We start from the raw sequence: 22,946 nt of genomic DNA on the forward strand, positions 1-22,946 counted from the left end.
AGGGATTTAGAACATTTATTTTTTAATACTCAATGCAGAGGCAATTGCAGCCATCCAAGACTAGAGCCACATAAGCAAGAATTAATTTTAAAAAGAATAGTGGCCATTCTGCTTAACCCATGGAGTTTATTCTTTTTGCTGGATCTAGCTGCAAAGTACACTTATTCAAGGAAACTTGCCAGGATACACTAAGTTTAGGGATTATACTAAGGATTAAGCTCATAAGCATTACACAGAACGCTCTACAATAGTCCTTGGATATTCAAATTTTTCACAGATCACTTGCAAAAGGTAATCTGAGGTAAGGATTCTCACACTAGGAGCATTGCAAATACAAATCCAGAAACTCATCCAAACTTGCTTTTGCTCCCAAAACAGGAGGCATGTCCTGGGGTATAAAACATCTGAAAGCATTTGGCCTGAGCTATTGGATAAAGGCACAAATAATGGGACTTTGGGGAAAGAGTGACAACCACCAACCACACATTCTGAGAGCTTCTGTTGTTGCAACAGAGTTCCTCCCTTTCTAAAGGCACAGCCTCCATAAATCATCACTCTTCTAGACTTCAAAGCCACTGAAATATCCCTATCAATACATCACTCAAGTCAGATGCTACATGATCACTAATAGTCACAGTGAGCAGTCAGAGAGCAAACAAGTGTTGATAGGTCCAGTCAATTATTATTGTCTGACAAAACATTACCTCCAGGAGATCTCTTCATTGTGTTTCTGAAGATAATATAGAGTTGTGCTTCAAACCATGACCCTCAGATGCCATAAATTTCAAGGGTTTGCACCAGGACACTCACTCACTTCAGACACTTAAAACTACAAAGCTTCAAGGATGCAGAGCTAACATTAAAGTCATCCAAAATAACATCTGCATCACCCACATGTGGAGACAAACAGCTTGAGCTGCTTTCTCCAGCTGGGCTAAGTGACCTTAGCTTGAATCTTCCTGAATTGAAACTAATGACCCAGAACATCCACTGCAACTATTAAAGCAAATAAACAAACACCCTGACAGCATCTGAATCTTCTCCTTCTCTCTCCCTGATATCTCTACAGATCATCTTGATACCAGTAATGAAAAACAGTTGCCAGATCTGTGAGAGCTCTTGAAACACAGAGCAATAGGCCATAGCTTGCCAGAGAGCTGCCTGGGCTCCAGGAGATCCACACCAAACTGGAAAGAGTCACAGACACAGACCCAGTCCAGCCAAACTCGGTAGATTTTGCCCATGGATGAAAAAAATGTATTACACTTCAGAGAAAATGGGTAACAAACTAGTAACCCTTACCCTGACAGAACAGGGGAGGCTCCAAACTGTCACTGCACACATCACAGTTGAGGTGGCCATCATACACAGAGTGTCACCATATAATTTCACACCACTTCACCCCATACCTGTTGAAGTAACAACCTGCCACTCTAGAAGGCTACAAGCATCTGCCCCTCTTGTTCTTTAGCCCAACCTTCTATCCCCTCATGTTCATGCAGTGCACCTGTGTGCCCTCTGTTCCCTTTGGTGGTTGGTCAGTGCCCCTGGGCACTCCATGGCTCATCGCTGTCAGTGCTGCTCACCTGCTTCTCACAGCTGTGCCCACTGGGGATGGGGCTGGGCCATCCCACTCCCGGTTACCACACACTGTGTGCCTACACCAAACTCCCCCTAAATGCTGGCACCCACAGGCTACAGCTCCCGGGTGTGGCCATGCTGCATCCCTGCTCCTGAAACTGGGTCACAGTTCCACAAATACTCAGAGCCAGACAGAGCCTACTTGGTAGCCCAAAACTAAGTTCTCTTATAGAAGAATGTTCTTTAGATCCATTAGAAGCACTCTCAGTTCCATTTGAGTTGCATTTCAAAATCTTCCTGATTAAACACACCTAGAGAATGGGAAGATATTCCTTTTTCCAACAAGTCTTAGTCTTGCAAAGTCAGACCATAAAAAAAGAAGCCTGCTTTGACTTGATTACGGGTCCCCCTCCTCCCTCCCAGCCTTTTCTTTTCTGTGGTGGCTATAGTGACAAAATAGTCCCAAAATGTCGGCTTTCATTTAGAAAGAAGTTTCCAGCCCCTTTGATCACAAAGCAAACCTTTGAAATGTGAAATGAGTTTAAAGCAATGCATCAATGTGTGCTCAAGTCTTTAGGCACCTGTAATAACAGTAGTTGGACGTGTGAACTGTCCTATTCCAGTCAGCAGAGTGCAAATTCTAAAGTCAAGTTAAATAGAGGACACATGGTTCAGTGATTAGATCACTATTTTGGCATTTGTGATGTTCAGGTTTAGTTCTCTGCTGAGCCACAAAGAATGGGAATTTGAACAAGTTGTTTGGCAGAAGGTTTAAACCACAAGTTCTTCCCAACAGGGACCTGGGGGGTGGTTGGCGCCAGAATGGCAGGGCTCTGCCTCCTGCTCTCCCTTGCCATCTATGGTTGGATTTGCATGGAATCCCAGCTTTTGGCCACAAGACTGGAAATCCATTCAAAATATTTGCAAAGTACCAGATTGTACTCTTTGAACAGACCAGAGTCTCAGAGTTCATTAATTCCATGAATCACGAGAGGATGCAACATTGCATTTCTAATGAAAATATAAAACAAATGAAAAGCAGGACAGCAACAGAGCTGAGCAGTGAAAGGAAAATACACTCATCCTGTAACTACAGCCCTGTGACTGGGCTCTGTCCTGTATGACATCGTAAAAAAGGAATTTCATGGTGTTAAACATTTCATTTTCTGATAGCAGATGAAATAACAAGATAACGGGGTAACTACTGCCAAAAACTAGGGGGGAAATGCCTAGCTCTGCTAAAAACCCCAGAGGATGATAGAGAAGGGTGTTTATGTACGTATATAAAATTAATAAAGTTGTATGTATCATTTACCAATGAAGTGTGGCCAGCAACCCTACAGAAACAATCACAGCAGAATTTACTATTTTCTCTCCCCACAGTTATGACAGATTCAGAGCACCAATGATATTTTGACAGATTGCTCACTGAAAAAGCTCTGGCTGCAATTTATACTTTTTATTTTCTCAAAACCCTTGCCATGTTAAAGCCCAGCAAACCCACAGCTTTATGAATGCACATCAGACTGTGGACTTCAAGAAGACTGCGAAGAGGAAAAGTCTGTACCTAGGTATGCTGTTGAGAAATTTGGCCCTAACAATATTTATTCTGGCCAAACAGAGTCATATCTATCTATGTGGAGCATCCATAATACAAAAATATATCAAATGGTACCTCTAAAAGCCACCACAGGGATCCTATCTGGAGCAGAATAAAAATGGCGTACAAAAATAAAATATTCCCTCCCATTCTTCAGCCCATTGATGCAAGAAAGAAGGGAATTTTCCCCTTCAAGCCAGCCTTTCTTAGACAGTGAGGCCATCCTATTTTCTGCCAAGCTTCAGGTAGCTTTACAAGGATAAGGTCATTTCTTTTAAGATGTACCATTAGCTTCCTTACTGCTGGAGAAAATTAAAAAGGAAAATTGCCTGTCACACCCAGAGAGCTAAGCTGATGATGAAGGCTGAAGTCTGCTCAGAGTTTCATTCCTGGGCTTAGACTTTCAGGTTACCTTATTTATTTATTTTCATGCACTTTGAGTGCTGCTTAAAATACAAAACCTGCCAAGTATTTGCTTTCTTGCAAAGATGATAAATTGGACTAGTTTTCCAATGTGCTGCATATACACAACCCCAACTTTTAGGTGATCTGGAAGGGTCTCAGGTAATTTTATCTTTTTGATGGCATGTAATCTTCAGTGCTGAAATGAGACACATTTTGTCTCTGTTTTTCCCTCACCATCTAACTCATGGCTGGGCTGATGATGCTGGGATTGATGTGCCTAGGAAGAAATACCTGCTATTTTTATTGCTTATATGTTATCTTTTCATTTTACTATTATTTTTCTGCACAGTGTTTGGAGAGCAGTGGACCTATCCCACTGCATCTCTTTCCAAGTGTCAGATTACTCACCCAAGCAATGGCCTTACTTTTCTGGAAGCCTAAAGATGTGTTTGTTAAAGAAGACAATTGGACACACTGAGACAGCCTGCCAGGCATGGTAACTTTATCCATACAAAAAGTGATGGCTACAGATTCTGATGGATTCTGAATATCCTTTTTCTGGGACAGCTGATACCTGCCTCTTTCAGCATAGATTCTATCTTGCTGATATGTCTCAGGGAAACCTTTTAAACCTTCAAGATACAAAGAAAAGGGATATGTTAAAGTAACCATGATAGATTATATTGAAATATCACATAGTGCCAAAATCATGCATCCTATTCCTCCTCAGTTCTTACCTTGATAGGTGAGGGCTAGCATATAAAAATAGTCTTTCTTCTTCAAGAGATCACACAAAGCCGTTTGACTGCAGCAGGATTTTCTCTCTAGGCACTGGCTGGCCTTTTCTTCCCTCTCTGTGGGATAGAGGAACATCCAGCACATCACCACATTTAAAACAGTGATGGTAATGCCTCAGCTAACGCCTCAGAGAGCCAGCAGTCATCACATTCTATGGTTCAAGCTGGCAAACACACTACAAAATAATTGCATGGAGAAAAGATCATTTCCTTGACCTTAGACACCTATTATTGCTGCCTTCCCTACAGCACTTCCTTCGAGCTCCGTGACCTCGCCCAGCACTCTGCTCCTGTCAGCTTTGCAACCCATCTCCAAGGCACTGCCACTCCACCCTGGAGCACACCCAGGGCCTGATCCCACTCCCCCAGACCTGCTGCTCTTTGGCATCACAGAAAGGAGCCACGTTTTAACATTGGGCCTGACTTACAACAGCAACAGCCATCCACCAGCTCTTATCCCAGAATTTCAGTAACTGTCCGAGCAAAGACATCAGTGAATGATAATTTCAGGATTACCAAAGCAAGGACAGAAGAAGCTTGTGTTATGTTTCCCTGTGACCAAGTGTCATTACCTTATACATACAAAGATGTTGGTGGCCATATCATCTTTTAGGAAAGCACTTAGAGAAATAAACCCCAGCCTGTGGCCAGTCTGACACGTATAGAGACACTCTGCAAGATTTTAATAAAGTGACAGCTCAATGCAAAAGCTCAAGCTCCACAAAGAAAAGTAGAAATCCAGGTATATGCAGCAAACTGTGCACTTGAAACCAAGAAGATGCCAGAAAGTGAATGCTTTACATACTTAGGCTGTTTCCTCTCCTCCTCCTACTATTCAATGCATCTTTTTTACAAACAGTTATGGGCCGAAAAATGCATTTTTCTTTAGATCATTGCATGTACACAGGTTTAATTTACAGACCAAAACAATCAACAATATGGAAGCAGTATTTACCAACAAATGCAGGTTTTATTCATATATGCAGAATACTGCTATGCATAAAACATGATGTGAAAAATAGCTTTATGTATTTTTACTGGGCAAACTTAAACTTTGATTTACATCCATTTCACTAAAACTTTATTGCTTCCTCGTCAGATAGGACAGAATCCTTTCTGTATCTTAGATGGTAAATATAGTTAATGTGCTGAGGCTGCAATGGATCAGCAGTGAAGCTGTTTAATAGTGACATAAATTATTTCAGTGACTTCTCCTGCAAGTGAGAGATGACTCCATGTGCTATAAACTAATACCAAAGGAATGATGCTCTTTCATGCTAGCAAAGTGCCTTGGCTATATTGTTTTTGTATCCTGTTGGGGATGCTACAAAGGCAGCATGTATTACAACTATATGCACCTAGGCCATTTTTCTTTGCTGGTTTTAATGCTCTCCTGCACCGAAAATTGAGCTTCCGTGTCTGAATGAAGGCAAAGCCAATTACTTTCTTGGAAACTTCTCTTCAAAGTCTGCAAATCCCAACAGATTTTTAAAAACCTTTCCATTAGCTTAAAAATATATTCTAAAATAACGATGCCTGCAGAAACTAAGAAGCATGAATGGAGCTGGATGGCTTTGGAGAGCTGCGTGCACATCCCACACCGCAGGGGCTGCTCAGCAATGCTCCATCTCCATCAGCCTGTCCCTGTCTCCAGAGACCGTGGTATCCTTCCCAAAGCATTCTGTTCAACCTGCAGTTCAAGTGCACTTCTGCAAGGAAAACAGTTTCTATTTGTCCTCTAATTGGTCGCTTATAAAAGACCTTTCATGTGCATTGTGGTTCCTCAACAGAAATCACGGGAGTACCGGGAGCGGAGCAGGTGTTCCTTACTGTGCCATGGAAAATATGCCATCGAACAGCTGATGCAGAAGGGAGCAGTTTTCACCTATTCAGTGCAGCTCTACTGTCTGTTCACTTTTGTTCTTACCTCCACGGGAATGCTCCTTCTCCTTTTGTACATTTTCTTACAATCTTAATTGTAGTTTTGCTCTTTCTGGGCCTCCCACCAGGGTAGCTTTGGCAGTCGCACAGAACGTCCCCTTGCTGTTAGGTTTTATCCCTGTACCAAAGGGATCTCATGCAGAACATCAGGACCTCCTTTCCTACTTTTCCTCCCTTCCCCAAGCACTCTTCCAATTGTGTTTCTCCCTCCTCTCCATCTCTCTGCATTTACTTGAACTGAGTTCCTTCTTTTACACTCTTTTATTTCTCTGCCAACCAGCACTAACCTCTTTTTCCCTATACCTGCAAATGCCTCCCAATGCCTCAAATTTAATCTGTAATTGCTTCTTCAGTTTCCTCCTCCATCACCAGCTTTTTCATCCAGCTCCATCAATCTCAGCCCCACAGATCCAAGGCAGAAGCTCCACAGCCAAGTTGTTCTCCCCTAGAGCCCCCTTCCCCCCCCATGCCTGTAAGCCACACTCTCTCATAGACTCTTGGGTCCTCACATTTTCTCCTCTATCTCCTGTTAAATGTATTAACTCTCACCTCTGCCTCTGCCATGTCTGAGTGAAGCCACAGTGTGACCGCTTCCTGTCTGTTTTACACCCTGAGCTCTCAGTACTTTTCCACTCTCTTTGAGTGGAAAACAGCAAATTTTTGACAAACTTTTTGATCATAAAAATATTTTTTAAAATATTTCTTAAGTGCAAGAGAAAAAGCCTTCAACATGTTTACTTGTTTTCAGCTCTGTAAAAGAGGAACAAACTGAGCATTTTCATTCTGAGAGGAGGGAAGTGGCAGGCAGAGCCCCTCTCCTGCCCTGGAATATCTGCCTCTGCCTCCATTCCCTCAGGGCCATCCCCCCTGGCAGCAGCAGGCACAGCACTGTCCCACTCTCCCAGCATTATTCAGCACCTCCACAGAAAACTCAGCCCTTCCCAGGTCTTCCTTCCCAGGTCTTCATTCACTTTCCTCACTCCAGCAAGACAATGCAAGAAATATTCCAGCTTTGTTTTCTAGATTTGGCCAGAAAATACAGGCGGTCTGCATCACTCCTCCACCAACCCTGTGGAACATTTCTTCTGAGGGAGGAAGGGGGCTGGGGGAGTCCCTTATGGCTGACTTCTCCTTGAATATAGAGCCCATAAAAGCACTAGTGAACAGTTATTTCCCCATTGTTCATCCTGCTTTCCAATTACACAACATACAAATGGGCAGGCACTGAACAAAACACACAAGACTGGCAGTATAATAACTGAAATATAATCATAAAGAACCCGAAATACATAAAATTTAGACCTGGTGATAAATGTATTGCACTTTGGAGTATTTCTTCCAAAGTTTTCCCAGGAAAGTCTTCAGTTATGTCTTAAAGTCTAAACTGGCTCTCTCAGGAGGAGATTCTGTAAGTTATCAGTCTTTTCTGTAGTGGCTGAAGACTACTTTAAGACACAACAGAGAGTACTTAATCCAAGAGCTCTCGACCACTTTAAACATTATTTTATTGAAACCTATGATGAAAACTCAAGTAATCTGCATGGAAATATCCAGGCGGGTCTCAGGACAGCCCTCCATATTGTGGAGCAGGAGCAGGAGCAGCTCTTAAGGGAATGTTCAAAATGCACCACAATATAAACCTCATCAAGAAGTTCTTGTTTTCCCTGTAGTTCTGAGGCATCTCTGGCACGCTGATTTCCATTACTGACTGCAAGTTTTAAGTTTTCCAGTTTCTTCAATGCAAAATTAAGATGTTCTTTGTCATGTGCTTCGAGCCTTCCATAGATTTTAAACCAAGCCATGGAGCAAATCCTGCTTTTCCAAACTGAAAACTGCAACTGTGTTTCTTGTCCCACTGCCTCAGTCACCTCCAGAAGAGCCTGCAGTGGCCCCAGTTTCAAGTAACCTGCACCTTATGGCCAGACTTCGGAGTACAATAACCCCGAGGCTGTGCTTGCAATTTTCAACAATTAGTTCCTGTCCTCCTTTCTATAATCCATGGATTGTCCCATTCCTCCAGGAAACCCAGCACATGCCCCAGAAAACACTCCAATACAGAGTACTTTCATTGCAAAGATTATTGCTGTGGTTTCCTTTTCTCCTGAATCACGCAAAGGTTTCCAGAGAAATCAGTGGAACTGCATCTGACTGAAATTCCTATAGCTGAGGCTGAAATTGTCCATGTGTTTCCAGCATTTGTAGGAAGAGAACACTCAGTTTAGGTGGCTGATGTGCTTTGTATCCCCAGGCTGAAACAACAACTCAAGTTTTCCTTCCTCCACCCTCTCCTCTCTTATTACACACAGGTTTCCAGTCCTATTACTTCCATAAAAAAACAATGTCAAGGTGGAGGAGGCAGCTGGAAACCTCACTTTAAACACTAACAATATTTTTGTGATTATTTCATAATATATTTTTCTGATGCTTATTTCTCCTGGAATGGTCTAGAAATGCAGTTATTTTACAGTGACTTATTACTGTCATTATTGCATATGATAACCTCAGAGAATAGACTGACATATTTCAAAATCCACAGAAAATGATAATAAACATCTCTGGGATTCCAGGCTGGCTTTTGCCTTAATAGGAAGGACTTTTTCATCCAGGAAGCCTTTGCTTAGCTGTGTGAGTAGGAGCAGAGCTGGATGTCCATTTGTCCATGATTACAGTACCCCATTGACCCAGAATGGTAAAAGCAGAAGAATTCATTCAGATGTTCCTTTCACATTTTCTGGAAAGATAAGACTAAGTTAGGGAGAAAAAATAAATCCAAGGAATTTCTTAGCAATGAAATATTGTCCAAAAAAAGTGCCAATGCATGTAAGGGAGGCTGAAGTTGACAGTTCAAATTACTGACAAATTCCAAATGATTACTTGGGTTTAGACTCACAAAAATTTTGGTTTTCAACTTTTGCACTTGATTATTCTTTCTTCTCTTTTTGCTTGAGTACAAATTCAGAGAATCCACATTTGTAAAAGCAGAGGAGAAGGACAGAACATACACATGAGCTTTTCTTTCATGTACAAACAAGCTGTAAGTACAGGTAAAACTGAGAGATCAGCTGCTCAGAGGTTTGGAGTTCATCTTGTCTCTTGTTTCCCCTGTGACTTTTTGATTCTTGATTATCAAGAAAATCAATAAGGTTATGTCCAGTGATGTCTGGTGCTTGTCTATCAACTCTCTGTGCATGAAAAGTGATCGATTTCCATGATACCACAGAAAAAAATAGACTGCCATCATCTTCCAGCCCAGGCTCTGTACTTGAACTCGACTGACGTAATCAGTCTGCAATCAAATGCTTCCTGTGTCTTTCAGACTTTAAAACCACTTTCAGTGATGTCATGAGTGCACCCCCAGACTGGAAGAACACCAACTTTCCCATTTTTTCAGCTCCCAGTTGGTTTATCGGTTTTGAAGCCTTTTCACCAATTTTTGACTGAGCTCCATTTGAAGTGGGAATTCGTTGCTTCCTCCAGTGCCCTGACTTATGGTGCCTTCAGACCATGACCAGACAGAAGAGAGGCACCTGCCAGCTCTTCAACCTTGGCTTGCCCTGTTTCACTCAAGAGCTGCACCTTTCTTACCTGTTTGCAGTGGTTACAGGAAAGAATTTATAAAAAAACAACTATCTTTTATTACAGCTAGGAATGCAACCATATTTTTTCAGTATCCACATTAGAGCTACCCATTAGTGTTGGAGAAGTGAGTTAACCTGCAGCACAGTTTTCATTATCTTCCCAGTATCAAGTGTTGGTAAGAAAAAGCTACAGTTCAACATGTCTCATGAAAATACTTATGTGAGTCTTTACATTTCTGCAATTTGGTAATTGTTTGCTCCTCATAAAAAAAGAAATTCAAACATGCCATGAGCTCTCCATGTATGAGTCCTATACTGTATCACAGGACAGAATACTCTGATTCAAACAACAAAAACCACACCTTTCTACTTAATTAATCTAAAACTATCTCACAAATTAATCTAAACTAATGAGGAGAAAAAGAGAGCAAAATACTGTTTTCTTGGACAATAGCAGGCTGAGGTTTTTGGCTACTATGTTTTCAGTTGAATAATTTTTCCCTTTTATTCACATTTCAAAGAAACAACTTTACCTACAGCCAGCTCAGAGCAGTCTTATTGCAGTTGTATCATCCATCCATTCAGAAACCATCTGCCCCAGTAAAGCTTCATCAGCAAATCTCTCTGTTCAGCACGTTCAGCTTCAAAGTGACATCACTGATTTTTTTAATAACAATATTTTTCCTTGCAATTTCTCTACCCTTAGACTTGATTGTTCATTTTTGCATTGCTTTAAAAAATCCAGAAGATCGCGCGCACACACACACACACGCTAGAAATAGGGGAAAATCAGAAATCAGAAATCATTCCTTTCTGCATTGCAGTCCTGTCAGTCTTTCATATCTGTGCAAAGTAAGTGCAGCATAAACAAAGTGCCAGGTCTGATTTGACATCAGCTGTGCAATGCATAAATAAGGTGCAAAGCAGAAAATGACTGACCACAGAAACTTTACAGCAGGTTGCTGGGTAGGTACAGAAGTATGGAAATTCTGGATGCCAATAACATCATGTAAATAGGTTCTGTAGGAATACAAGGCTGTATTTCCTACAGGTACACAGTATTTCTAGTATATATGTCACAGCTTCCTTAATACATTATCTCTCTGAACATATGAAATTGATGGGTTTGCACTATCTGTACCTAGAAGATGTATTGGATGGAAGATGTTACAATGTCTGATATAAAAAATAAAAGTGTTGGGAAAAAAAAGCCATTTTCTTAAAATCCAATCACAACTGATTTCTAGCAGAAATAGTAAAGGAATACCTCAACATGTTTGCTCTTGAAAATATTCTTACTGGAGAGATTGAGTGTGTTAACCTTAAGTTAACATCCAGGCACACCTTAGGGCAATCCCTGTGCCAGTGGTGACAGTACCACTCTTGAATTCTGTCTGAATCTGCATTCCATCTATTCACATACTCTACATCTAAGGAAGTATTTCCTTTTATTGTTCTTATTTTACTGTCCTATACTTTTTCTCTGGAATAACAGACAAACATCCTAAGGAAGCAACATGTTCCAGCAGGATCAGCACAGCAGCAAGGAGATGAAGATTCAGGTTTTAAGTCTGAGCCTGATTTACTGTACAGTGTGGTTACTTACCTCCTGTTTATCAACCTAACACTATCTAGAATAGATAGTTAGAATAGAGAATAGAATTCTCTCTGATTTTAACAATTGTTCAGCATTCCTGTAAAATACCACATAGGGTCGGTTGGACTTTTCCTGTTCCTTTACAGGTACGCTTTGACTAAAACCTCCTCACCTTCAGAAATCTGTGCCACCCACTGAATCACTAGAAAGGTTAAAATAGACACAAACTGATGGCTAAAATTAAAAAAAAAATTTATTAAAACTCAAAGACTTTGGGTTCCCCTCGCTAGCACTGAAGAGCTCTGACAATCTCACTGGGTGGCCGTGGGTGACAGCCACTGCCTGAATGGGCGCTGCCTCTGCCCCTTGCCTGGTATTTCAGTATTTCAGTATTTAAGTACAGCTGGGGCTTGAGTGCTGAGGGTCAGATAATGCTACTCGAAGGATTTTGGAGAGAAGCAGGAGAAAGATCCTCAGCAGCTTTAGCTGTGTAACTCAGGATTATAACACGTGTCTGACTCTCTGGAGAGACACCAGTGGGATTTAACCTCCTCTGAAACAATAACAGAAATTACAGCTCAGGGATTGCACCCCTTCACATACACGGAAGGTAACAGGGTGAGGAAAGTAGTGCCAATGAAAACATCAGTATTAAAGGGTACATAAAACTTTCCTGAGTGTAACTTCCGTTAGAATATGAGTGCTGAAAAAAGTTAACAGAGCTCAGAGAAATAAAATGTTAAGTGAGTGGGATTTTTTTTTCCAGAAAGGAAACCATGACTGAACACGTTTTTGCTCTTAAAAACATAATTCTTAAATAGTTTAACATATTGAACATTATTTTCAGTAAGAAACACTATAGGTTCTACCAAGGAAACATATTTTGTTAGGTTCAGCTGTGTTATGGACTTGCTCTGAAATTAGCATACTAAATTCTAGCTAGACTTGCATCTTAATAGAGTTCACTGAGAAAATGTGTGACTAAGAACTTTCCATCCATCATCTCTCTGACATGGATGCTAAAGTCACTTTTAATCTCTGCATAATAAATGGGATTACGTTTTTCCTACCTATGGCTTTATCATGCCCGTTTACAAGAGGCCAATTGACAAATTCTCCTTACTGACAATCTACCTTTTCCCACTGCTTTGGCTGGAGTAGGAGGTTTATCCCCTTGTGCAAGCACCTTTCACTCCCCCATGAGTCACACAAACACTCTACACTGCAGAGGTTGTCTCTGCTGGGGTTTGTGGGCTACCAACACTAGCAAGGTTTTTGATTTCTGGGAAATAGTAAAAGGGTAAATGATACTGAAAAAGAGAAGCAGGTTAACCACACAGAGAGAAGTGAAAAGCACAAGTAAAAGGAAGGGAGGAGAGTGATTTTAGAGAGAACTGAATAAAGGTTCTTTCTCCCTGAACCTTTTTGAACTCCTGGTTTAACTGTAGGCTTTCTTTAATATCTGCATTTCCTCACAGTTCCTCATGTGTATAACATGGGAAAGATCTCCTTATTTTGCTTTACATACTGTGACCAGGCAATCACATGTAATAACTGCTGAAACATATCGTGAGCATCAAGTGCTAAAATCTTTCTTTGAAGGTTTGGTTTGGACCCTCTCAGCACTATGATTTTTTTTTGTCTTCTCTCCTTCTGCTTCAGATTGTTTCCCCACTAAATCTCTACAATTAAAATACCATTAGGTGAACATCACAAATTTGCACCAGAACTGAAGGGAGGGAAGAGCACCCACTGTATGAGGCCAGGAAAAAACTGCTAGGGACAGGTCTAGATCAAGGCCAAACTAAGGAAATGCAACATCACAATCAGTACCCACCCCTTCATTGTATCGGCCTTCACCCCGGCTCCCAAAGCTGCTGTTCCCAAGATGCAGCAGCAGCTCAGTCCTTGCTGAGCAGGTACCTTGTGTGCTTTCACCATGCACCAATGCTCAAAGCCACTGGGTAAAAACACACATGCTGATACTCTGCCTCAAAACAAAGACGGCTACAAGTGGTGATTTCTAAGAGAATACAGGTAAAACTAGACCATTAAACCAGTCTGATAACATCAGGCAGAGGCACTGGGAAGAAATGAGGCCAGAGCCAGTACAGCTGCTTCATTTTGGTGAAGCTGAGATTCTGACACCAACCACCACAACAGATGCCAGAACATGAGCTTCCAAAAATATTACATTAAAACTGCAAGGAAGGTATTTCCACCCCAACTTCCAAAAGGTGATGACATTCAGAGGGGCATAAAAGCAAACCCTATTTCATTCATCAGAGAAATATCAAGAAAGGGTCCAAAGAATATTTGTATATATTCTTCTATGTGTGTGGGGTAGGGTTGAGGGGGGAGGGGGCTTGCCTTTTTCTTAAAAGATCAAATTGAGTCTGAATCACATACAATCAGATTTCCAGAATCCCCTGAATAATTAGCAAAACAAATCCCTCCCAACAGGCTATGTGCTTTTGCCCATGTAAAATAGTCCATATGGAGTCTCAGGTAAACCTAAGTTAAAAGTGTGGAGTATATTTACACTTATCTACAAGAGCAGCATTTTATTAATAGACTGTGGGAAAAAAAACAACAACCAAAGTTAAAACAGTGAGTCTAAATTTATGTTAGGTCACTGAAGACAGACAAAATATTTGAACATATTTCCATGTTTCTTCTTCATTGAGAAAAGTAATTTAAGCCATGTGCATAACAGCATTGACATTTCAGTACTTTAAATCTGTTCTCCACAAGTCCAGTCTTGCTGTTTGATGTCTGTAATAAGAAAAGATTCAATATCAACATATAATTTACTTTTTCTTTTTTTTTTACCTGTGATTTACTGCTCAAATTCCCAAACAAACACAAAATCTGAAAGCAAGGAGAAAGAGATACATGTGATACATACTGTTCTCATCTGTGCAACCACTACAACACCGTCAAGACAGAGCTGGTATTTTGAAGAGGAATAAAGTCTCACTTTATTCACTTTCTTGAACAGACATCAGCCTCAAAGCTCAGACCCTGCAAGATTCTCCTAAGCCACAGGAGTGCTGGACACTGCTCTCCTGCTGTACATATGGTCAGAAGAAAGAGATTTTGTAAAGGTTCTTCATTCCTACCTCTCTTCTCTTTTTATTTTTTTTAATAGGAAAGGTGATGATTCTTACTTAGTTCAGTAAAACATTCTGAGATCAATAGATGAAAAGGTTGATCCATGCATTTAGAAATATTACTGAGTACTTTGCAGCAGATAGCAGTGTGCCTGAAAGCATGCCAAATGCCCCGTTTCTTATTCCACAATTTAGAATGAGCCAAGTGAATGCTGCAGGATCATGATTAAACTTTTAAATGTCACATCTACTAAACAGCAATATCAGTCAGATATTGAGACAGTGTTATATGAACTTAGCTCACATCAGTGAATGAATTATACAACTCTTTGCCCATAATTTGTTTCAATAGGATATGTACACCTCACAGCTACAGTGAATCACTGTGTTCCTCACTTAATGAGTGTGAAAAATAAACAGTCTTTATTCAGCTCCACTTGAGGAAAAAAGAAGACATATTTTATACACTGAAGAGCTCAAGGTATTATCTCTATACCCATCAGCTCCTTGGAATGTCAGGTGTATACAAATCAATAAAAATGATGGCAGACGGAGGCTCAGCCTGTTTGCACATTCCTGAAGGACCCAGTTTGTGAAGATCTGCAGCCCATGGGAAGGACACACGTTGCAGAAGTTCATGGAGGACTTCTTCCATGGGAGAGACCCCACCACTGGAGCAGGGAAAAGTGTGAGGAATCCCCCCCGAGGAAGGAGTGGCAGAGACAACGCGTGATGAACTGGCCACAGCCCCACTCCCCATCCCCCTGTGCGGCTGGTGGGGAGAGAAATTGGAGAAAATCATGAGTTAAAGGGAGCCGTGAAGGAGGGAGGGGTGAGGAGAAGATGTTTATAAGATTTGGTTTTATTTCTCCTTATCCAGCTGTGATTTGATTGGTGATAAATTAAACTAATTTCCCAGAGCCTGTTTTCCCTGTGACAGTAACTGAATGATGTCTCCCCATGAACCTTTCATTAAGTTCCCTCCCCCTGCCCAGCTGAGGAGGGCAGTGACAGAGTGGCTTTGGTGGGCACCTGGTGCACGGCCAGCGTCAGCTCAGCCACAGCACCACGGGAGCTGTGTCCTACAGACTCCACACAAGGTCAAGTAATGATGAACTGCTAATTATGAGACTGAAACACGTGATCCAAGACTATTTTGTTATATCCTAACTCTGTATTAAGATGTTTGGGTTTTTTTGTTTTTTACTTCATTATAAATTTGTTTATCTAAGTTAATGCCTTTCTTAATATATAGTACACATGTTCAGATTTGGACAGACAAAGCCATAGGATATAGTTCATGACCTCCATCTGCAGTACCACAGCATCTGTAAATATCAAAAATCAATCAAAAGAGAGGTTGGCTGGTGTGATGTGCTCAGTCACAGATCAGAGCCTCTCTGGAAACAACCACAAAAATCTGTCTTGGAGCAAGGGAAAATGACACTGTTTGACTTCCTACCATTATGCATGGCACAGAAAATTCTCACTTCCACTGCACAGAAGGATATGTTTCTACAACTACGCTCACTGACAGTCAAAAGTAGTTGAGGCCAAATAATCAGAAAGAATTCAGATCCAAATTGCCCTAAATTGATCTAGCTGTGTTGCAGCCCAGCTCTGCCTTTCTCTAGCCCCACTGCTCATCCTCAGGCAGAGCTGGCCAGCAAAAAGCTTTTTACCAGGACATGTCATTTCTGCTCACACCACTTCAGCCTCCCTCCACATTGCCTACTTTTCTGCCTCGCCAATGACAAATGAAGGAACATCCCACAGATAAATCACATATAACAAAGGCTGGTTCTCCTTACTGGAAGGCTGTGCTCTAAACACCTGCTGACACTTTAAAGCAATGAAAGTCCCTTTCAAATGAAAAAAAAAAAAAAAAAAAAAAAAGGTACCTCAATGCTTTAAGCAACTTTTCCAGAGACCTAAATGTTGACTCAGAAAGTGATGAAACACATCAGGAAAGTCCTAGCCAGTCGAAACAGTACATGCCCCCTTCTCCCCCTTCTGAACAGCCTTCAAGGAGCAAAAATAAAATGTTTTAGTTTTGTCTGAAAACACAGCAAGTTGTTTTCCTCCTTTTAAGTCCATTTGATGACAGCAACAAACCTCCACAGGAGACTTCTGAGATCTTCCTTGGGCAAAATCCAGAAGTCAGTGTATTCAGAGCTACTGCCCAACAGAACGGGAACAGGAAAGATCTCTCTTGACATCTTCCAGAAGTCAAATTCAGATTTTGATTTGAGGCAGGTGCATTTACATGCCAGGAAAAGTTTCTATTTCTACACATAAGATTAGCAGCAAGGAAAGCCTTAGAAGTTCAGACAAAAAACCCGCCTGACCTTGAGGTGTAGAGGTCATTCAAACCCTGCTGGACTGCAAAGCTTTCATCTTATGATAGGGAGGGCTACAAATGAAGACTGTGCCAAAATCTGCTCTCAGCCACTACAAGGCTTGAGCAATTCCTTTTACATTTCAGTGTAAAAACAACATTTGGAACAGTGACCTTCAGCCTTCCTCGCCAGGCACGCATCACACCCCCTACATGAAGGTGCCTCTGAGGAGCACCATTAGCACTGCAGGGAGCAGAGATCCCAGAGCTCCCTCGGGTTTCACCATCTTCCCTTCCCTCCTGCTGCTCTCTAATTGTGCTTTTAAAGGAAGGACACCAGCAGCAAGGATGTCTCTCATTAAAATCATAAATGCTTTCCAACTGCTGCTAGCTCTGTGTGTCCCTCCTTTTTTAAAGCATCTCATGAAGGGTTAAAATGCACAGACCTAACTAATAATTGGAGCTATATGACTGAATTTCTGGGCTTGTTCCTAAGCAGTAATTTTTTGTCTGACTGACAAGGTCCTTCTCTCTCTGAGTAGCAGGGTCACAGAAGCCATCAGTCAATTACCCTTTCCCAGTCCAATGACTGCCTTTTCACCTCTCTGACTAGAAGGACTTAGCAGTGTTATTCACACTTCCCCGAGTGCAAAGCTCTTCATGATCTTTCTGGATAAGAGATATTCTTCAGATAAAAGTAGGAATCCTTGTGATGTGCTGCTCGCTTTTCCACAAACTTGCACTGCTCCACCATAGCACAAGTGGAGTTACAAAGTCACCAAATGCCTGTTTATTCCTATTTCTTCCTCAGCTGCTTTTATTTCCCTCTTCTGCAGTGGTGTCAGAGACTTCAATAAAGAGAAGTAGGGTAAAAAGCCCACATAGCAGCATATGCCTTCCTAGCTCCATTTTCCTTACTGGAACTACATTTGGGATGAATTAGGCATAAAGTCTCTTCATTAGTACTACAGTAAGTAGAGATGCTAGGCAACTGTTGTCTAAAGATATTCAATATACAAGCCACAGGTCATCAAAGATTATGTTACATCTGTAAAGAGTGGACCTAGAAATGAAATAGTTGCATGAAGCCAGAGCCCTTAACCAAAGAGAGATAAAGGTAAGAGCTGAATTACAATTCATAGGTAATGAATTATAGTCCTTATTCTAATGCTGTTCACTTTAGTAACTGGGCACTTACAGCACTTAGGAAAGTAACTTTACTGCAACTTTTCCAAACCTACATCTTTAAAGTTTAATCACCAGGTCAGCTAACAAAATCCTCACTCCCAGTAAGGTAGTGGATAGTGGAAGACAATGGAGAGAAGGGAGATAATTACTGAATTGCAGACTATATTTAATGGTGGCAAATTTTGGATTTTGCAGATCCAAATTGCTTGCAAAGCTTGACATTTCTCCTAAGTGTCATGAAAGGGAAATGTCTGTGACTTGTTCATTTGAGAAGGTAACTCTTGTTTTGCATAATCATCTTCCTCTTTGTTGCTTCCACATTGTTCTGGCATCAGTGACCCAAGAAGTAGCCAATATTTTAAACTGCTCTGTGCATATGGCTTCAATGATGTGGAATGGCTATTTACATAAAGGTCAAAAGCAGAGGTGAGCAAAGTGCTGCGAACATAGAGCTGGCTGGGCTCTCTGTCTCTATTTTCTTTGAAAAGCAAGACTCTCTGCAGGTAGAAGCAATATTGAACACTTAATTGCCCTATGTGGAATCAACCATTTCTTCAGCAATAATAGACTCAGATTAAACACAGTTGCAAGTCTATTCTATCATCATAAGAATTACTCAAGCACTGCTTTTGGCTCTGTTCACAGTGTAACTGGAGTGGTCAGTTGATGTCTCAGGCTTACAAACCAGCTGTTATGTTCAAACTCGGAATTCAGGTTGTCTGTAAGAGGGCTGGGAGGCTGTGTTACTAACATGACTAACTTTCATGATGAAGGGAGCAGAGGCTGTAGAGAAAGTGAGCAGATTGTAGAAGTTCGCACTGCAGATTTTTAACATCCTTGAGGCTGCTCTGAAACCAACCCCATGAGCTGTGACTGTCAGGAGCTGCCAAGAGAAGGGTTTTGTCACTTCTTGAGTATACAGCACCTTTCACATCAAGGCAGTAACTACAGACTGGTAACATTTACTGCCTTGAAGGCAATGAGTCTTCACTGCGGCAATTTCCTAAGCATGTGTTACTGACCTCATTCTCAAAGCTTTTATTTTTACAGGTCATCATAACCTAGTCCTTTTCTTCTCTTCATAAAGGAGCATGTGTGTATATAAAGATGCCACTTAGGTCACTCCCAAATTGTGCTAGACACTCTGTCAACAGCATGTGACACTGCCTTATGACACAGAGACACAGAGGGAGGTGGGGGCAGGACCTGCCCAAGCCTGCAAGTGCCAGTTGTATGATGTGAGAAGCTCTCCAGCACTGACACAGAAGTACCTGTGCCAAGGTGCACTCTAGTAGGTGAGCAATGCTGTCAAAGTCAGCAAGTAATCAAACCTCATGGCATGGAAGGGTCATGTAGCTCATGGCCAGACCAATGAATGCCTGATTTGTCACATTACTATTAAATATATTACATTTCCACCCTTTGGTATCAGTTTTCTCCCCAGCACCTTCACAAGAGCAGAATGAAAGAGAATGGAGAATTCCTTGCTGTAGCTAAGTAGGAGAGTGAGACTATCCCTAAAGGAAGCCACAAAGCTGCTTCTAATTCCTGCCCAATGTTAGCCAGCCTGCAGATAATCACATCGGCGAGGTGTGACTCCCTCCACATCAGTAGGAAACTCATCCTTAAGCAGGAGAAGTAGATTAGCAGGGAACTTTGCTACTCCTCTTCTTGTAAGCCTTGAGAGTTTATGCACAAAGCAGGCGACCTATTCCTCATCACAGACATGCAAATGCCAGACATCAAAGAACCCTTCTAACTGAATTCTCAGCATAATTAATTTTCACCAGAAACTGGTTTAACCTTTTAATCCACCTGAGCTAATAGATAGTAAATGGCCTTCATTATTGCAACATCGGAACAGCTCCCAGTTTTTTCAGATGAAGGCCTGTCACCACATCTTGTGAGGTAAGGAAGTAGTAACCACCCTCCTGCACCGGGGTAAAGCACCAGGCAAATGCCAACTAAATAAACTTTTCAATTTTATGTATGAAACCATGCCTGATAAGGCCACCATTTCTCCTCTCAAAACAGTTTGTTCCACAGCAATAAGTTTTGGAAGTTTAAACTGTCATTTCACATTGCATACTTTTCCACCACCCACACAGGAAAGATGCTCACTCTGGCTCCAGGGAGCTGAGAAAAGCCAGAAAGGGCCATTTTCCCCTCCGAGAGATCTCCCAGTTCATACAGTGCTAAGTGTCAATAGCAGTCTGGCAGCATCCTCACAGCTCAGAGTGGGCTTGAGCCAAAGGTCTAAAAAAACTGAATTCCCTATGGCATGATGAGTCAGCGTGCAGAATTCGAAACAGAATTCAAATTCAAGTTTGCAAGTTTGATAGCTGATATAATGAAGCAAACCAATGCTTCTGACCTGAATTTCTTGAGAGCCACAATCCAACTCTCCCTGCTGAGCTGGGCAGCTCAGGTGCAGCACAGATGTTGCAGAGAGTCATCGATTCCCTTTGTCACAAGCAGGCAAAAAGTGTTTCAGTATCACGAGGCAGCACTCAGGAGTAATCTGTTCTCTACATCTTTTACTTTCAACAACAGAAAAATTCACTGGAGTAATTCAAAGTTAGAAGAAGTTGTAAAGGGTCAAATGAAAATGTATCACACCTCTAATTTCTTTAGTGAATCACAATGCATAAGGGGATTTCTGTTGTCTTCCAAGTCTGACAGCAAAGATTGGATTTATGCAAATTATAAGGTTAAAATAATTAGAGATAGGTCAAAGGTATAAATCAAACATCCAGAGCTGACATGTCTAAAATTCTGCATGCTAAACAATCAAGGTGTTTAAAGCCAAAACATTTATTAGTGCTTATTTACATAGAAAAAAATATTAAGGAAGGATTTGCTAAATTATCTGGTTGTTAAGCATGTGCAAACATTTTTGTCTGTATATTCTACAGGTCTCACAAGGGAAGACAAAATCTTGCTCTCATCTGTACTTCTGCAGCAGAATTAACATTTATGGAGTAGCAGGAGAATATTTCAATCCCCTTGCCTACCTCTAATTTAAAAACTAGCAGAAAACCACCCAAGAAATGGATTATCACAGATCGGTGAAACAGGTGGCTCAGCCATAGCCCAGCAATGCAGGCAAAACGTGCAGGAAAGGATGGGGAAAACAAAGTCCCAATTTAAACAAATGAATAAAAAATTACAACTCTATTTTTTCAACAATTATTAGTGGTGTTCCCTTTCTGTGGAAAGGTTACTGCTGCCTGAAAGAAATAAGGGAAAATGCAAACAAACAACAAAAAAAAAATCTCCCACAAAATTTTATCTTGAAAACTGAAATACTTTTGTCTGAAATATCCCATTCATCAGACTGCCCCACCCATGAGCTCTTCAGAACTTCTGGGTCAGTCCTGCATCAGCACAGGGATTTCAAAACATATTTTTGAGGTTTGGACTTGGCTATTTCATGAAAGAAAAAAGCTATTTTGTGGGTAGCTGTAGTGAAAAATCATTTGCTGTGGAATGAACTTAGTAATGTACCTTATTTACCTATGATGCCTTATTTACGTCTGGGTCCCTTGTTTTTTTCCATTTTTGTTTTAGCAATGTCCTACAAAGAGATGGAGATAGAGTGGAAATAAGAAGAGACACACATTCCAGCTCTGCATTTGTTATCTGAAATTATGGACACCGTGGCCAATATGAGATAATTAATATATCCCTTTTGGTTAGCTTATCAGCAGAGTAGTGTAAAGTAGAGGTTCACATAACATTAAATATTCCATGGAAGAAAACAGACCCTCACATGTTTCGTGGTGAAATAAATTACCAAATAGAACTTACACTGACTTTCAGTAGGTAACATAGTAAATAAATAAATAGATAAATGCATCTTTTAGAAGAGAGGTTTTTGTCCCTGCACTTATCGAGTGAAGAGTGGGAGGGAAAATAGAACCTGAGTTTATTTTAATGTTTTTTCCCCATGTTATGCTTGAAATATCAGTAACTGATAATGGCTTACAATGCCTAGCAAAGAAATAGTGCCTTTTCCTAAACACTGAATGAAGTGGCACTCACGAGGTTTGCTCTCTTCCTTCTCACAGTATGGCACAGCAGTTTTGCTCATACCTGATCCATCTTGTTTCCTCAGTTCCATTTCTATTTTCCCCCATTCATCTCTGTCCTCTCCTTCTACTTAAAAACTCATTTATTGTGCTCTATAGTTCATTAAAATGTTCCTTGCTTCAAAACCACTTTAAAATACATTCTACATATTTACTACTCCTTGAAGTCATTTTAAGTCACTTTTTGTCTTTCAGTTTTGAAGTGACCTCAGATGACTTTCCCTGTGACTGAAGTCCATTTAACACAATATGCACATGTAGCAATTTAGGGAAATTACAGAAAAATTCCGGCAATGACTCCACATCAGTGAGGGAGTGCCCGTGCTGGAGCAGTGTGAAAGCAATCTGTGGCTATTACAGATATCCTTTTCTTTCATTTCCCTGACACTGGAAGAATTTGTTTGGAATTGAGCTGGGCAAACGGCTCACAATTATTTACTTGTTCAATGCAATCTCTTTTTGTTTGAATTCTTTGTGAACAGTTTGCCATCATCTCATTTATTATTTGAAATAATTTGATAAATAATTTCATGATCCGCCCACGTGCACAAGCCAAGCTTTGTAAATACAAGCTTACAATATTCTGCTTGGAATAAGCAATGCTAAGCACATTTCTGTCTTTTGGGGGCATTATTTTATAATTATATTCATTATTCTAAGGCAGTGAAGGTCCACTTAGAAAAAAAGAGAAAAATGTACAAATTATTTCAGTTCAAT

General features: G+C 40.9%; 1 protein-coding gene and 1 long non-coding RNA gene across 2 annotated transcripts in view; both read right to left on the reverse strand.

The window, feature by feature from the left end:
- THSD7B (thrombospondin type 1 domain containing 7B) overlaps positions 1-22,946 on the reverse strand; it is a 378,906-nt gene that overhangs the window by 337,513 nt on the left and 18,447 nt on the right. The gene's annotated exons all lie outside the window — the stretch shown is intronic.
- Positions 16,532-17,880, reverse strand: LOC137477586 (uncharacterized). Its single transcript, XR_011001068.1, has 2 exons — positions 16,961-17,880; positions 16,532-16,790 (listed from the first exon to the last, which is right to left on the reverse strand). It is a non-coding gene; the product is annotated as an uncharacterized lncRNA (long non-coding RNA).

Source organism: Anomalospiza imberbis, chromosome 7 (assembly GCF_031753505.1).
Source record: "Anomalospiza imberbis isolate Cuckoo-Finch-1a 21T00152 chromosome 7, ASM3175350v1, whole genome shotgun sequence".
Lineage (NCBI taxonomy): Eukaryota > Metazoa > Chordata > Aves > Passeriformes > Viduidae > Anomalospiza > Anomalospiza imberbis.